Source organism: Gossypium arboreum, chromosome 8 (genome assembly GCF_025698485.1).
Source record: "Gossypium arboreum isolate Shixiya-1 chromosome 8, ASM2569848v2, whole genome shotgun sequence".
Classification (NCBI taxonomy): Eukaryota; Viridiplantae; Streptophyta; class Magnoliopsida; order Malvales; family Malvaceae; genus Gossypium; species Gossypium arboreum.
This window is the reverse complement of record NC_069077.1, coordinates 36728913-36745933: the sequence shown is the minus strand read 5'-3', so window position 1 is coordinate 36745933 and position 17021 is coordinate 36728913. Positions and strand designations below refer to the sequence as shown.

General features: G+C 39.5%; 2 non-coding genes across 2 annotated transcripts; one reads left to right on the top strand and one right to left on the bottom strand.

The window, feature by feature from the left end:
- Positions 1-1386: 1386 nt before the first annotated feature.
- Positions 1387-1491, bottom strand: LOC128279848 (small nucleolar RNA R71). Its single transcript, XR_008270041.1, has one exon. It is a non-coding gene; the product is annotated as a small nucleolar RNA R71 (small nucleolar RNA).
- An 11961-nt stretch (positions 1492-13452) lies between these two features.
- On the top strand, positions 13453-13559 carry LOC128280200 (small nucleolar RNA R71). Its single transcript, XR_008270381.1, has one exon. It is a non-coding gene; the product is annotated as a small nucleolar RNA R71 (small nucleolar RNA).
- The last annotated feature ends 3462 nt before the right edge of the window (positions 13560-17021 follow it).

Below are 17021 nucleotides of genomic sequence, written 5' to 3'. Positions count from 1 at the left end.
TTTAGCTTATTCTTAATTATGTGTTCTTAATTCTTGTTTTGATATCCCAGGATATTGATTCAAGATAAGCTCTTATTCAGAGGAGGAATAGACCCTGTCTAAGAGTACATTTGTCATAATTAAGCGGAGTTGTTTGCACGCCTAGACATAGGGTGAAAAAATTTTTCTGGATTAATAAGGGGATACATAGATCGAGTTAATGCAACCCTATGGTGTTAATTAGAGAAATGTCTCAATTGTTCAATCTAGGGATTAGACGTTATTAGTCTTGAATAGGGATAATAACATAACTTAGGGATCTCTACGGAACAAGTTGAATAAATAAATCGACCGATTCGGAGCCAGAATAACAAGTACAGTCTAAGTGGATTTTTCCTTAGGTATTGTCTTAATTCAATCGTTTTCCAAAAGTAATCCCCCAATTCCATTCTCTGTGAATTCTTAGATTAGTTAATTAGTTAGTTAAAACAAACCCTCTTATTCTTAGGCTAGATAATAAAAAGACAGTCATTACTAGTACTTTTAGTTCCTTTGGGTTCGACAATCCGATCTTGCTAAAACTATACTACTGTTCGATAGGTACACTTGCTTGCATCGTGATAATAGTTAGTTTCAAGAATGATTAATTATAAATATTTAAAACTTATCACACAAAATCGCGCGATCAAGTTTTTTGGCACCGTTGCCGGGGAACTAAGATATTAGGAACGTTCAATTTTTATTACTTTAGCCATTTATTTTTCTTGAAATTTAATTTTTATTTTATTATTATTATTTATTAATTTACTTTTTCTTTCTCTTGGAAGGTTTTTATAGTTTATGACTAGAAGAAACCCGTTAGGACCACTACTTTTTGACGAAGAAATCAATCGTATAGTTCGTAGAAACCAAAGAGAAATAAGGCGAAGCTTAAGATACATAGAGAACGAGCAAGAGGACGATACTCAACCCCCAACCAAAGAGATGGCTGAAAACCAAGACAATCAGCTACCTCCTGTAATTGCGGTTAATTAAAATCCTGCTCCACGCACTATGTATGATTATGCTAATAACAGGAACTGAATCAAGCATAGTTAGACCTGCTGTAGATGCAAATACTTTTGAACTAAAACCTAACACTATTCAAATGATATAGCAATTTGTTCAGTTTGATGGTTTGCAGGATGAGGATCCCAACGCTCATTTAGCAAACGTTTTCGAACTATGCGATACATTTAAAATTAATGGTGTTTCTGATGATGCCATTTGTCTTCGGTTATTCCCTTTTTCATTGAGGAACAAAGGTAAATAGTGGTTGAACTCATTACCACGAGGGTCAATCACTAGTTGGGAACAAATGACCGAAAAATTTCTATTAAAATATTCCCCGCCGGCTAAAACGACCAAATAATGTAACGATATCTCTTCGTTTGTACAGATGGACTTAGAAGCTCTTTACGATGCATGGGAGAGATACAAGGACTTACTAAGAAGGTGCTCTCACCATGGGTTACCACTTTGGCTTCAGGTTCAAACGTTCCATAATGGCCTGAATCCTTTGACTCGGCAAATGGTTGACGCAGCTGCTGGCGGAACCATCAATAATAAAACACCTGTAGATGCTTATGAGTTTATAGAGGAGGTGTCACTGAATAACTATCAGTGGTTAGTCATGAGGACAAAACCAACAAAAACAACCGGTGTTTATAACGTCGATTCGGTCACCATGCTCTCTAATCAGGTAGAACTCTTGAATAAGAAAATTGATGGTTTTCTTAGTTCTTCATAGGTTCACCCAGTAAAGCAGTGCGAAGCAAGTGGAGGTGGATCAAGCAATTTGGAATACCAACCTTATGGCCACAACATGGATAAAGAGTAGTTAAGTTACATGGGTAATAATTTTCGATCTCAAAACAATCCATATAGTAACACTTACAATGCAAGTTGGAGGAGCCACCCAAATTTCTCATGGAGAGGCCAAGGAAATCAGAGACCACCGCCAGGCTACCAACAACCACCCTACCAACAGGAAAAGAAGCCGAACCTTGAAGAGATGCTCTCAAAGTTTATATCGGTGCCAGAAACTCGTTTTCAGAACACCGAGACAGCACTTAAAAATCAACAAGCGTCGATCCAAGGGCTCGAAACTCAGATAGGCCAGCTTTCCAAACTAATCTCCAAACGACCACAAGGTAGCTTGCCAAGTAATACTGAACCCAACCCAAGGGAACAACTCAATGCGATTAATGTTCAAGATGAAGAAGGATTCGTTGAGCCTGAGCCAGAACCGAGGCAAGAAACTATGGTAAGCAGTGGCCAAGGTAAGGTAGGTCATAATAAAAACAAATCAATGAATGTCGAGTATAAACCTCGTGTGCCATACCCCAATGCGACAGGGAAAGACTACTCAGATGAACAATTTGGTAAATTCCTTAAACTCTTAAAAAAATTACACATTAACTTACCGTTTATTGAAGCTCTATCACATATGCCAAACGCAATGAAATTTTTAAAGGAGCTTTTAACAAATAAGTGGAAGTTGGACGAGGCGTTGCATGTGGAGCTAAATGCAATTTACTTAGATATTCTACAAAATAACCTATCGAACAAATTAAAAGATCCAAGGAGTTTTACAATTCCTTGCTTAATTGGTAGTTTAGATGTTAATAATGCATTAGCTGATTTAGGGGCTAGTATTAACGTCATGCCCTACAAAATGTTCAAAAAATTAGGTCTTGGGAAACCCAAACAGACTAGGATGAGCATTCAATTAGCAGATAAAACTATAAGATTTCCTATGGGTATTACTGAAGATGTGCTAGTTAAAATCGATAAATTTATATTTCTCGTGGACTTCATTGTTCTAGACATAGAATAGGATAGCAACACTCCTTTAATTCTAGGAAGGCCTTTTTTAGCATCTGCTAAAACGATCATTGATGTTGGCACAGGTGAACTCACACTCCACATGGGAGATGAAACAATCACCCTTCAAGCTCGCAATTCTGGCAACACATCGGAAAATGAAGGTGATCGTTTAACCCATTCTACTAAAACTGACAATATGGTACAACCTACTTTGCAGGAAATAAGTCTGAAGGAAGTACATGAGCCATTCTCAAGCAATAGTAGAGGACCTATTCATGAAGAATGAAGGCTACAAATCGATGAGCTAGGTGAATGGCGGACGCATAAACCAAGAATGCATGATAAACCAGAACTATGCTAGAACAAGCTAAACACCTTCCTACATCAACTTAAGGTTGGAGATAAAGTCTTATTAGATGCCGCAGATCCTCACATTGTCACTACCACACTGAATGAAGAAATCCCTCTTACGGTACTTGGAATTTTCCCATTCGGTATAGTCGAGGTAAGTAATCCCAAGTTCGGCACTTTTAAGGTAAACAACACTCGTCTGAAACCTTATTTTGATGAGAATAATAGCAGGAATGAGGAGTATAAACTCCTCGAACCACCATGACCATTCAATGGAGAGGTAAGTCGAGCTTAGACTATAAATAAGCGCTTCTCGAGAGGCAACCCAAGCACTAACTGTATTAACTTCTTTAAAAATTAGTCTTCAACACCTAACTTACTAACGAAGCTCTTGAATACAGGTTTTCCACAGAGACACGGCCAAGCACATGGGTGTGCTTAGGGCCGTGTGAAAATAGAGCAACAATTCTCCCAAACACAGGCCACGATAAAATGCCATGGCCGTGCGACATGGCCGTGGTCGAGCCTGCCAAAACAACACAGGCGTGCGACATACCCGTGTGGAAGAACTGTGGATGAACCTGTTAAAATAGCACGAGCGTGCGACACGACCGTGTCTAGCACCCGTGATCGAACCTGTTAGATTGACACGGGCGTGGGTCTACCTACACTGGCGTGGGAGAAGCAAACAACGCCAGACACGACCATGCAACACGACCTTGTGTATCCACACGCCCAAGGAACACGGGCGTATACTAAATGTCAGACGTGCCCAAACTCAAAATTCGCGAATCACACAGGCTGAAATTAGGGAACACGGGTGTGTTACTTGGCCGTGTGCCCCAAAATCTATAAATAGGCTGCACTATTTATTGTCTTCTTCACCCAAAAACCCTAACCCTAGCCGCTGGAAGTCCACACACCCTCTCCACCACGCTCGTGTGCCGCTTCCAAGTTCATTCCTGACGCTTACTCCTCCATTTTTTTTAGCGTTTGCTTATTCTTTTCCCTTTAACTCCAATCATTTTTAATGCTATAATCTTCATGTATCTCACACCATGCTATCATTCAAGTTTCATTTCTTTTAGATTAGTTATCATTCATTCCACATGACATATTTTTATGAAACTTTCATGCCTTATTCACTTATTCTAAATCAATATTCATAGTTTTCAATTACTTCTTGTTATTTACCATTACAACTCATGCCATGTGCTAAATTTATGCTCTTTATATTTCCATTAAATTCCTAGCCATTTTTACTCATATCACTATGCTAATGCTACAAAAGTATGCCATTGAACTTATTGTTTTAGTTAGTTTTAGTAGTTGTGGCTGAAATTATGATTTTTATTTAAAATTTGTCTTCGTTTTACTTTGATCACTCATCAAGACGACTTGATGATTCTATTTGCAGGTACCATGTCATCTTCACGTGGTAAAAAGGCCGTTGTCCCTACTTCAAAGAAAAGGAAGAGAGCGTCATCTTCCTCGGGTCCTACTACGAAAGTTCGTCACCGTTTCCTGAGGTTCCCCATCGGGCCCTAGGAAGAACTATTCCAAATACTCTAAGCCCCACCTTTAATTACAGGCCGCTGCATCTACTGGGCTACGGTAGAACAAGTTCAGTTGGCTGAAGTGATTCGGGCCCTCCTAACCACCGACCCTTGGGAGCTTTTCTTTCGGATCATTGAGCTGACGCATCTTGAGCTTACGATGAAATTATGCTCCACATTTCATCTTCAGACCGTGATGACGAACTACGATGATCTTGACACAGTCCAATTTCGCCTAGGTGGGTTAGTCCGGCAGCTCAGCGTCCCAGAATTCGGTATGGCGCTGGGTTTATATACGGAGGAATTCAAGGAGGAGAATGAGTTACATGCTCTCAATCGCCACGTCCATCATTCTCCTTCACGGTGCTAGGACGCACTAGTACCAGGAGGGCCACCATCCTAGCCGCTCCAAGGCATCGGCTTTCCCTCCATCTCTGAGGTACCTACACGCCATTTTGGCACACACGATTATAGGAAGGCAAGAGAGCACCGGTGTCATTAAGACTCACGACGCCTACTTTTTATGGTGTATGTCACATGGGCATGTCATCGACCTTGCCTATTTCATCGCCCTCGCGATTCAGCACCAGACGGAGCGACATAGGAAGGGGGTCATCTCCATTGGCCCCTATGTTACTCGGTTGGCTCGACACTTTGGGCTCCTTAGCACTGCAGCCCAAGAATAATCCTTAACCCTCATTGGCCAGATGTCTCCACAAGGCATCTTGAGCATGCTTAGCATAAGGATAATCGAAAAGCGTCGAGAAACCTACCCTCCTCAATATCGTCTCGCCCAATCTATCAAGTAGGAGGCCTACGAGGACATTCCTAATGATGTCACTCCACAGCACGAGGACCCTCCGTCTCAGGCACCACCACCCTCTCATCCAGTTCATGCAGTGACTTCATATGCTGACATCTCTGAGCGCCTCACTCGATTCGAGCAGTAGTTTTTTCAACGATTTGGCAACATTGATGCTACTCTATAGCAGATTTGTCAGCACCTCTACATCTCATCGCTAGTCCCACCTCGCGAACCATCCATCACCTCCACATCTCATCGCTAGTCCCACCTCGTGAACCATCCATCGATGAAGATGTTTAAAAACATTTATTTATTATTTTATGTTTTTAATTTTTATCAAAACTGCTTTTTAATTTTTATTAGACTTTAGAATTTTATTTTTTAATCATCAATTTCAGTTATTTCTTTATGATTAATTATTCTTCCTAATATCCCCTAAAAAATTTCTTATTTTATCACAGTTATATAGAGCTCCTAAGCTTATCATCGCATAGGAACTAAAAACTCCACCGGGGAAGGTTCTCCACGACTGCCATGTCCTGATCGACCACGACCATAGCTACCACTAAATATAATATTCTTTTGGCACAGGACTTATGGAGTAATGAACCTCTACCACCGCCGGAGTATCCTCATCCACTCTTGCACCGATTACTCTCCAAAACTCCAGTTCAAGGAATTCATCATCCAGGAAGTTTCACTTCTCCCCATATCTTACGATTACAATTTTATTTTTTCCTATCCATCTTTGTACATTGAGGGTAATGTACATCTTAAGTGTGGGGGGTATTTATTTCATTATCAGAAAAATCCCTGAATGACTGCCTTGTTCTCTTGAAAAGCTCTCATATCATATTTAGGATAAATTTTGATTGATTTATGATTTTAATTGATATATCTTGAATTAAAACATAGGCATTTATGCATTGATTGTTTAAACTTTAAGACATTAGAGAATCAACCATGATAAGTTGATTTTTAAGAATTTAAAATCTTAGGTTGTTTCCCCAAAGTTTAGGTATTACTTTGAGTTGGAATTCACAAGTTCTAAACATCAAAAAGCCATAATTTTTGTGAGATTTTTGAGCCTTTTTAGCATCTATTAATTCTTTTATGCTCACTTTTATTATTGCTTTGAGTGCGTCAGTATTGAACTGTTATTCTAGAACTTGCTTGATTATGAATGTCAAGACCACACCATTTGATTTGATATGTCAAAATGATTAAGGCATTTAGGATTAGCCCACTCATGCCATGAAAAGCCTACCTCCATGATTAACCCTTAGTAAACCCCGTTGAGCTAACAAGCCATTTCTTGTATTACCCTTAATATTAACCCTTAACCCATTATTGTTGAAATCCCTTAAATTAATTTGATCCCTAATTTTTTGTTGAGATTGGAATTGAAATAGTTGCTTAGCTAAGTTTTATTCTACTTTGTATTTGGCTTGTTCTTAAAAGAAAATGTGTATACATCTTAATAGTAGTAATCTTTTGAGCTTAAGTATTTAATTCCATATTCTGAGAAGAAGCTCTGTTGTACCAAGTGATATTAAATCTTTTTCTAGTTAAGTGATTTTTCAATTCAATCTCGATTCTAACTTTTGCTTTCAGCCTGTGATCACACCCCCTAACCAAGCCTCATTACAACCCTCTAAAGACCTTTTAATTAATGTATCATCTCAATATATAGTGGTGGAGATTTGATTTTCATGCAAGCCTATGGTAATAATTTTTCATTATTGACTATTGAGTGCTTCAATTATTGTCCTTAAACACCTCGAGTGATTTGAGTGAATCTTTAGTGAGGATGTGAAACTCTGTGATATTCTGAATCAAAGGTAATTACTTAGATGAAGGGAGACACCTATGTTTGCATGATTAAATACTCAACTTTGAATGTTTTAAACTTTTATGTTCTTTTAGTTGAATTCTCAATGTATGATTACCTATCGATTATTTTGAGATATTCTCGATAGAGATTATAAGTTGAGAAAGATTTATTTTGATTATGAGTTGAGGATTTTGCTTGAGGACAACCAAATTCTTAAGTGTGGGGTATTTGATAAACCGTAATATATACATATTTTACCCTATGCTTAATGCATTTTATGGATGATTTTCCCTTAGAATTGGTGATTTCGATGCTTCTAATGCTTTAATTTCATGTTCTATACTTAGGAGAGCATAGGAGAGCGAAAGGAACGAGAAACAAGCCCAAAACGGAAAAAATGGGCCAAAGTACGAAATCAACACGGCTTGGACTTCCTTACACAGGCAGACCACACGACCGTGTCAATTTGGCAGATTCGAAGCATGATTCACACGGGCGTATCCCTGCCGAGCCCAAGTTGAGTCTAATTCGGAAAAGGCTAATTTTGAGGTTTTTAGGCATTTTAAAGCTTATAAATACGCCCTAAAGGAAGAGGAAATGGGACACACGAAGAGGAAGGAAGGAATTACTTGAAAGAAGCCGATTGATCCATCTCAGAAGCAGGAGTCACCATCAAGACCGAAGATCTCCCCTCAATTTCCCTTCAAAAGTTTTGGGTTTTGTTTATGTTTTTTATTCATTATTCTTCTGAGATGTTTTCCTTTTCAGTAATGAACTAAATCCCCTAAATACCTAAGGGGAATGAAACCTAAGATGAATCTTGTTATTATTTTCTGAATTGTATGATAAATATTTAACTTGTTCTTAATTATGTGTTCTTAATTCTTGTTTTGATATCCCAGGATACTGATTCAAGATAAGCTCTTATTCAAAGGAGGAATAGACCCTGTCTAAGAGTACATTTGTCATAATTAAGCGGAGTTGTTTGCGCGCCTAGACATAGGGTGACAAAATTTTGCCGGATTAGGGTGAAACCTAATAAGGGGATCCATAGATCTAGTTAATACAACCCTAGGGTGTTAATTAGAGAAAAGTCTCAATTATTCAATCTAGGGATTAGACATTATTAGTCTTGAATAGGGATAATAACATAACTTAGGGATCTCTACAGAACAAGTTGAATGCATAAATCATCCGATTCGGAGCCAGAATAACAAGTACAGTCTAGGTGGATTTTTCCTTAGGTATTGTCTTAATTCAATCGTTTTCCAAAAGTAATCCCCCAATTCAATTCTCTGTGAATTCTTATGTTAATTAGTTAGTTAAAATAAAACCCCCTTATTCTTAGGCTAGATAATAAAAAGACAGTCATTACTAGTACTTTTAGTTCCTTTGGGTTCAACAATCTAGTCTTGCTAAAACTATACTACTGTTCGATAAGTACACTTGCTTGCATCATGATAATAGTTAGTTTCAAGAATGATTAATTATAAATATTTAAAACTTATCACACAAAATCGTGCGATCAGCTATGGTCGTGGTCCAACAGGGCATGGCAGTTGTGGAGAACCTTTCCCAGTAGAGTTTCAAGTTCATGAGTAATAGTGAGCTTTAGAGCTCTTTATAAGTGTGATAGAATAAGGAAATTTTTTAGGAAATATATAAGGAAGAATAATTACTCGTAATGAAATAGCCGAAATTAAAAATTGTAAAATAATAATTATAAAACCTTATAAAAAAACTTAAAGAAAAATAAAAAGTAGTCTTAGAATAGAATAAAAGTAACAACATAAAATAATAAATAAAAGTTTTTAAACATCTTCATCGCTAGATGGTTCGCGAGGTGGGGGTGGCGATGAGATGTGGAAGTGCTGACAAATTTGCTGTAGAGTAGCATCAATGTTATCGAAGTACTAAAAACACTGCTGCTCAAATCGAGTAAGGCGCTTAGAGATGTCAGCATATGAAGTCTCCGCATGAACTGGACGAGAGGGGGGTGGTGGCTGAGTCGGTGGATCCTCATAACGTGGAGGGACATCATCAGTAATGTCCTTTGGGTCCTCCTCCTCGGTGGACTGGGCGAGGCGATACTGAGGAGGGTATGTGCCACGTCGTTTCTCGATCATCCTCATACTTAGCATGCTGGAGATGCCTTGTGGGGACATCTGGTCGATGAGAGTGAGGGTGGATGATTCTGGTGCTGTGTTGAGGAGCCCAAAGTGCCGAGCCAATCGAGTCACATAGGGCCCGATAGAGATGACCCCTCTTCTGTGCCGCTCAATCTGGTGGCCAATGGCGAAGGCAATAAAGTAGGCGAGGTCGATGACGTGCCTATTCGCCATACTCCATAATAAATAGGCGTCGTGGGTGGTAACGATGCTGGTTCTCTCTCGTCTCCCTGTCAAAGTGTGAGCCAAGATGGCGTGTAGATACCTCAAGGATGGAGGGAGAGCCGATGCCTAAGAGCGGTTAGGATCGTAGGTGGCCGAGGCAGGGACGAGGTCCCTCCAGCATTTCGAGGGGGAGTAGTGGGTGTAGCGGTGGAGGCTGTTGAGTTTATTGTCGTCCATGAACTCATCCGTGTATAGCTCTAGTGCAATCCCGAACTTAGGTACGCTCAACTGGCATACTAGACCATCAAGGCGGAACTGGACCGTTCCAGGATCGTCGAAGTTGGTCATGACGGTTTGAAGATGAAACGTCGAGCAGAGCTCCAATATGAACTCAAGATACGTTGGCTCGATGATCTCATAGAAGAGCCCCCACAGGTCAGTTGTTTGGAGGGCTCGGAACAGGTTAGCCAATTGAATCTACTCTAGTGTGGCCCAGTCAATGCAGCGGCCCACACCTAGGGGTCAGGCCCGTAATATCTGATATAATTCCTCTTGGGTCCCAAGGGAACCTGGAAGAACGAGTGCCTAATCTCTATGGTAGGACCCGAGAATGATACTACTCCCTTCCTCTTCTTCGAAGTAGGAACAACAGACTTCTTACCACGTGAGGATGATACTGTACCTGCGTTGAAAAATCAAAGTTCAATCAATACGTCCCAAAAATAGCACGGAAGCACAAAACTAAATATGAATATTTCATGAGACTTACGTAATGGATGAAGTAAACAAACTACTAAATATATCAAGTTATAGGATTATGGGAATAATGTAACGGGAATATGAATGAATGCATGTGGGTAAGCATAAACTTCATGGAACTAGGAAAATGAAAAGGTATAGCATAATGGAGTAACTAAAATGACAAAATTTAAAGAAATCATTCAAAATATTCATTCAAAATAGTTTAATAGAGTAGAGAAATCATGAAATAGGCAACATATTTAAAGAAAACAGAGAGAAAAGACTAAACAAACGTGAAATAAAGGAGCTTGAGGCGTCGAAGTCGGTGTTGGAGGCGGCGTACGGGCATGGGGGTAGGGCATGTGAAGTTGCAGTGACTAGGGTTAGGGATTTTTAGGGAGGAAAATGATGAATAGTGAGAGGTTTATATAGATTTTGGGTCACACGGCTGTGGGACACGCCTGTGTGGCCTAATTTTTGCCCGTGTGTTTACTGAATTTTGAATTTGGGCGCGTCTGACATTTTTGCCACGCCCGTGTTCTTTGGGTGTGTGGGTGCACACGGTCGTGTCGCACGGCCATGTCTTACTTCGTTCGCTTCTCCCACGCTTGTGTACATAGGTCCACGTCCGTATTCGTTTTGACAGTGTCGACCACGGGTGGATGGCACGGGCGTGTCTCACGCCTATGTTACATTTTCAGTTTCAACCACGATTTCGAGGCACAGGCGTGTCTCACGCCCGTGGTGTTTTGGAAATTTCTCCCACGGCCATGTCGCACAACCGTGGCAACTTATCGCATCTCGTGTTGGGAAAAAATCTTGCCCTGTTTTCACACGGCCTAATGCACGCCCGTGTGCCTGGCCGTGTGGTATTTTGAAAGTCTGCATTCCATAATTCAGTTAGTATGTTAGATGTTAAAAACTAAAATTTAAAGAAATTAACACTGTTGTGCTCGGGTCACCTCCTGAGAAGCGCTTATTTATAGTCTAAGCTCGACTTACCTCACTTTTGCATGGTCAAGGTGGAGCGAGGGGTTTACACTCCTCATCCCTGCTATAAACTTTATCAACATAAGGTTTAAGACGAGTATTGTTTACCTTAAATGTGCCGAATTTGGGCTGATTTACCTCGACTGTACCATATGGAAAAATACTGAGTATCGTCAGAGGATTTTCTTCATTAGGTTTAGAAGTGGTAATGCGAGGATCTGCTGCATCTATTAGTGCTTTGTCTCCAACCTTAAGTTGATTTGGTGAGGTATTGAGCTCGTCCTGGCTTGATTTTAGCTTATCGGGTGTTATCGATTTCTGTATCCGCCATTCATCTAGCTCCTCGATTTGTAGCCTTCGTTCTTCATAGATAGGTCTCTTGTTGTTGTTTGAACACGGCTCATATGCGTTCTTCATAACTATTTCTTTCACAGAAGGTTTCACCACATGATCAGTACTAGTAGAATGATTTATACAACCACCTTCAATTTTTGATATGTTACTCGAATTACGAGCTTGAAGGGTAATTGTTTCGTCTCCCACATGAAGTGTGAGTTCACCTGTACCAACATCAACAATGGTTCTAGTAGTCGCTAAAAAGGGTCGTCCTAAAATTAAAGGTGCGTTACTCTCCTCTTCCATGTCTAGAACAACAAAGTCTACTGGGTATATAAATTTATCGATCTTAACAAGAACATCGTCAATGATACCCCTAGGAAGTCTAATGGTTTTATCAGCCAATTGAATGCTCATCCTAGTTTGTTTGGGTTTCCCAAGACCTAGCTGTTTAAACATTTTATAAGGCATAACATTAATGCTTGCCCCTAAGTCAGCCAATGCATAATAAACATATAAACTTCAAATTAAATAAGGAATCGTAAAACTCCCTGGATCCTTCAATTTGTTGGTAGCTTATTCTGTAATATGGCTGAGCAAACTGTATTCAACTCCACATGCGACGCCTCATCCAACTTTCGTTTATTTGTTAAAAGCTCCTTTAAAAACTTGACTGTGTTTGGCATCTGCGAAAGGGCTTCAATAAACGGTAAGTTAATATGTAGTTTCTTTAAAAGTTTAAGGAATTTACCAAATTGTTCATCTGATCGGTCTTTCCTTGTCGCATTGGGGTATGGCACACGAGGTTTATATTCTTTACTCATCGGCTTTGGGTCATTTTGGCCTACCTCATTCTTACCTTTGCTTACCACTGCTTCTGGCCTTGGTTCTACAACTAACCCTTCCTCATCTTGAATGACAATCACGTTGAGTTGCTCCCTTGGGTTAGATTCAGTGTTGTTGGGCAGGCTTCTTAGTGGTCTTTCAGAAATCAACTTGGCGAGCTGGCCAATCTGAGTTTCGAGCCCCTAGATTGATGTTTTTTGATTTTTGAGTGCCATCTCGGTATTCTAAAAATAACTTTCTGACACCAAGACAAATTTGGTTAGCATCTCCTCAAGGTTCAGCGTTTTCTACTACTGATACGATGGTTGCTGACAGCCTGGAGGGGGTTGTGGTCTCTGATTTCCTTAGCCTCCCAATGAAAAATTTGGGTGGTTCCTCCAACCTGCATTATAAGTATTGCTATAAGGATTGTTTTGAGATCGAAGATTGTTACCCATGTAATTTAACTGCTCGTTCTCCATGTTGTGGCCATAAGGTGGGTATTCTGAACTGCTTGATCCACCTCCACTTGCTTTGTAATCGCACATCGGGTGAACTCGTGATGAACTAAGAAAACCATCAATTTTCTTATTCAAGAGTTCTACCTGATTAGAGAGCATGGTGACTGAATCGACGTTATAAAAGCCTGCCGTTTTCATTGGCTTTGTCCTCATGACTTGCCACTGATAGTTATTCAGTGACATCTCCTCTATAAATTCATAGGCATCTTCAAGTGTCTTATTATTGATGGTTCTGCCAGCAGCTGCGTCAACCATCTGCTGAGTCGAAGGGTTTAGGCCATTGTGAAACGTTTGGACCTGTAGCCAAAGTGGTAACCCATGGTGAGGGCATCTTCGCAAAAGGTCCTTGTATCTCTCCCATGCATCGTAGAGTGTTTCTAAATCCATCTGCACAAAAGAAGAGATATCATTACGTAATTTAGCCATTTTAGCTGGCGGAAAATATTTTAATAAAAACTTTTTGGTCATTTGTTCCCAAGTAGTGATTAACCCCTGTGGTAATGAATTCAACCACTGTTTAGCTTTGTTTCTCAATGAAAATGGAAACAACCGAAGGTGAATGGCGTCATCAGAAACGCCATTTATTTTAAAAGTGTCGCAAAATTCTAAGAAATTTGCCAAGTGAATTTTGGGATCTTCGTCCTGCAAACCATCAAACTGAACAAATTGCTGAATCATTTGAATTGTGTTAGGTTTCAGTTCAAAAGTATTTGCAGCTACAGCAGGTCTAACTATGCTCGATTCAATTCCTGTTAAAGAAGGTTTAGCATAATCATACATAGTGCGTGGAGCAGGATTCTGATTAACAGTAATCGTAAGAGGTAGCGTACTTTCCTGGTTTTCAGCCATCTCGGTTATGGTTGAAGTATCGTCCTCGTGCTCTTCCTCTGTGTGTCATAAGCTTCGCCTTATTTCTCTTCGATTTTTGCAAACTGTACGATCGAGCTCACTGTCAAACAGTAACGGTCCTGATAGGTTTCTTTTGGTCATAAACTAGAAAAACCTGTCAGAAGAAAAATAAATGAAGAATTAGAAAAAAAAAAAAAAAATTTTCAATTGCAATAAAAGTAAAATGGCTAAAGTAATAAAAATCGAGTGTTCATAATATCGTAGTTCCCCGACAACGGCGCCAAAAACTTGATATGTGATATTCGTGATAGGTTTTAAAGATTTATGAATGCATCACTCTTGAGACTAACGTATTATCATGATTAAGGCAAGTGTACCTATCGAACAGTAGTATAGTTCAGCAAGACCGGATTGTCGAACCCAAGGAACTACAAGTACTAGTATTTACTTCCTTTTTATTATCTAGCCTAAAAATTAAGAGGTTTGGTTATCTAAACTAATTATTAACTAAGAATGCACAGAAAGAAAATTTGGGAAAATACTTTTGGGAAAATTCGATTGATTAAGACAATACCTAAGGAAAAATCCACCTAGACTTTACTTGTTATTTGACTCTGAATCAGACGATTTATTCATTTGACTTGATCCGTAGAAATCCCTTAGTTATATTATTATCTCTCTCGAGACTAATAACGTCTAACCCTAGGTTGAATAATTGAAATCTCTTTCTAATTAACACCCTAGAATTGCATTAACTCGATCTATGGATTCCCTTATTAGGTTTCACCTTAATCCAGCAAAATCTTATCACCCTATCTCTAGGCGTGCAATCAACTTCACTTAATTATTAAAAATCTACTCTTAGGTAGGGTCTATTCTTCCTCTGTATAAGAGCTTAACTTGAATCAATATCTTGGAACATCAAAACAAGAATTAAGAACACATAATTAAGAACAAGTCAAATATTTATCATACAATTCATATAATAATAACAAGATGCGTCTTAGGTTTCATTCCCCTTAGGTATTTAGGGTTTTTAGTTCATACTTATGAAAGAAAACATCTCAAAAGCATAAAGATAACAAAACATAAGAAAACCCAAAACTCCTGAAGGAACTTGAAGGGAGATCTTCAGTCTTGATGATGAATCCAGCTTCTGATATGGATCAATCTGCTTTCCTTGAGTAATTCCTTGCTTCCTACTCTGCGTCCCCCCTTCTAGTGCCTCCTCAGATGTTTAAATAGGCTTTAGAATGCCTAAGAGCCCCCAAAATTGGCCTTTTCTGAATAGGGTTATACTTGGGCTCGGCAAGGACACGCCCGTGTGACACGCCCATGTACGATTACTCTAGCCCGTGGCCAAGGCTGTTGAATAGGCACAGGCGTGTAGTATACTCGTGTAAGTCGTGCTTCAATCCCGCCAAAGGGACACCACCGCGTGACATGCCCAAGTGAGAAAGTCCAGGCCGTGTTGATTGCCTATGTGGGTCCATTTTCTCCGTTGTTGGCCCGTTTCTTGCCCTTTTTACTCTCCTATGTTCACCTAAATATAAAACATGAAATTAAAGGGTTAGGAGCATCGAATTCACCAATTCTAAGGAGAAACCATCTATAAATGCGCTAAGCATGGGGTAAAAATATGTATAAGTTATGGTTTATCAGTAACCTTACCAATGTGGTGAAAATGAATTAATATTGTGTGATAAACGTAGTATCGTTAATTTACACTAAAATAGTTTTGGACATCAGCCATAGTCTAACTTTAAAAATCCACCAAAAATTGTGGAAATTGAATTAGAGGCTAAATAAAATATGAAATTAAAGCCTAAAGAGTAAAGTTTTATATAGAAGAAATGTGTAAGAAAAAGAGTTTCATATTATGAAATATTTTAATTGTTGTGAGACAAAGTCAGAATGACTTCGAAATCCCCTGTTCTGATTTGAGAAAATCATTGAAAATTTTAAAAAAAATTAGTTATGAGTTATAATTTATATGTTTAGAATTATTAATGAGTATATTTTCAAGAGAATATACTCAAGGCGCAAGGCGCGGTAGCTCTCTGTATACCCCGGTAGCTCCGCAAGGCGCGGACATGTTTAGGAGGGAGAAACCTCCAGTGGATAAGATTCGAAAACAAGGGGCTGAGGAATTTCGGGCTAGTATAGATGATGACCCAGAAAGAGAAAATTTTTGGTTGAAAAATACTATTAGGGTATTCGGTGAATTATCGTACACGCACGAAGAGTGTGCGAAGTGTGCAGAGTTACTCCTACGAGATTCGGCATATCAGTGGTGGAATACTCTCGTGTCCATTGTTCCGAGAGAGAGAATCACTTGGGAATTCTTCCAGGAAGAATTCTGGAAAAAGTATATAAGCCAAAGATTCATAGATCAAAAAAGGAAGGAATTCCTAGAGCTAAAGCAAGGCCTAATGGTGGTGACAGAATATGAGCATAAATTCGTGAGGCTTGGTAAATATGGGCGGGTGTGCATGTCTACAGAAGCCACTATGTGTAAGAGGTTCGAGGATGGTCTTAATGAAGATATCTGAGTATTTGTTGTCATCCTAGAACTGAAAGAATTTGTAATGCTCGTTGAGAGAGCATGCAAGGCAAATGAGCTGATAAAAGAGAGGAGGAAAGCGACTATTGAGTCCAGAGATTCCAAGAAGAGACAGATGGGGAAATCACATCAGTCCTCATCTAAAAGATTGAAGGAATTCACTACCCGATCGAATGCTTCAATGGGGTTTTCGAATAGAAATAGGAATCGATAGAACACAACTTCTAGAGCTCAGACTGTTTTTGTCGTGAGTGTCGTTAATGCTCGGTCAAATTGGCCAAAGTGTTCGCAATGTGGCAGACGCCATTTTGGCAAGTGCCGAGGTAAAGAAAGAGGGTGTTTTAAATGTGGGTCACTGGACCACTTCATCTGAGACTGCCTCAAAATAGAAGAGGGAGAGAAAAAACAAGAAGCGATGGCAAGTAGTGCCCCATTAGGGGTAGACCATAAAAGAATCCTGGGAGCAGGGC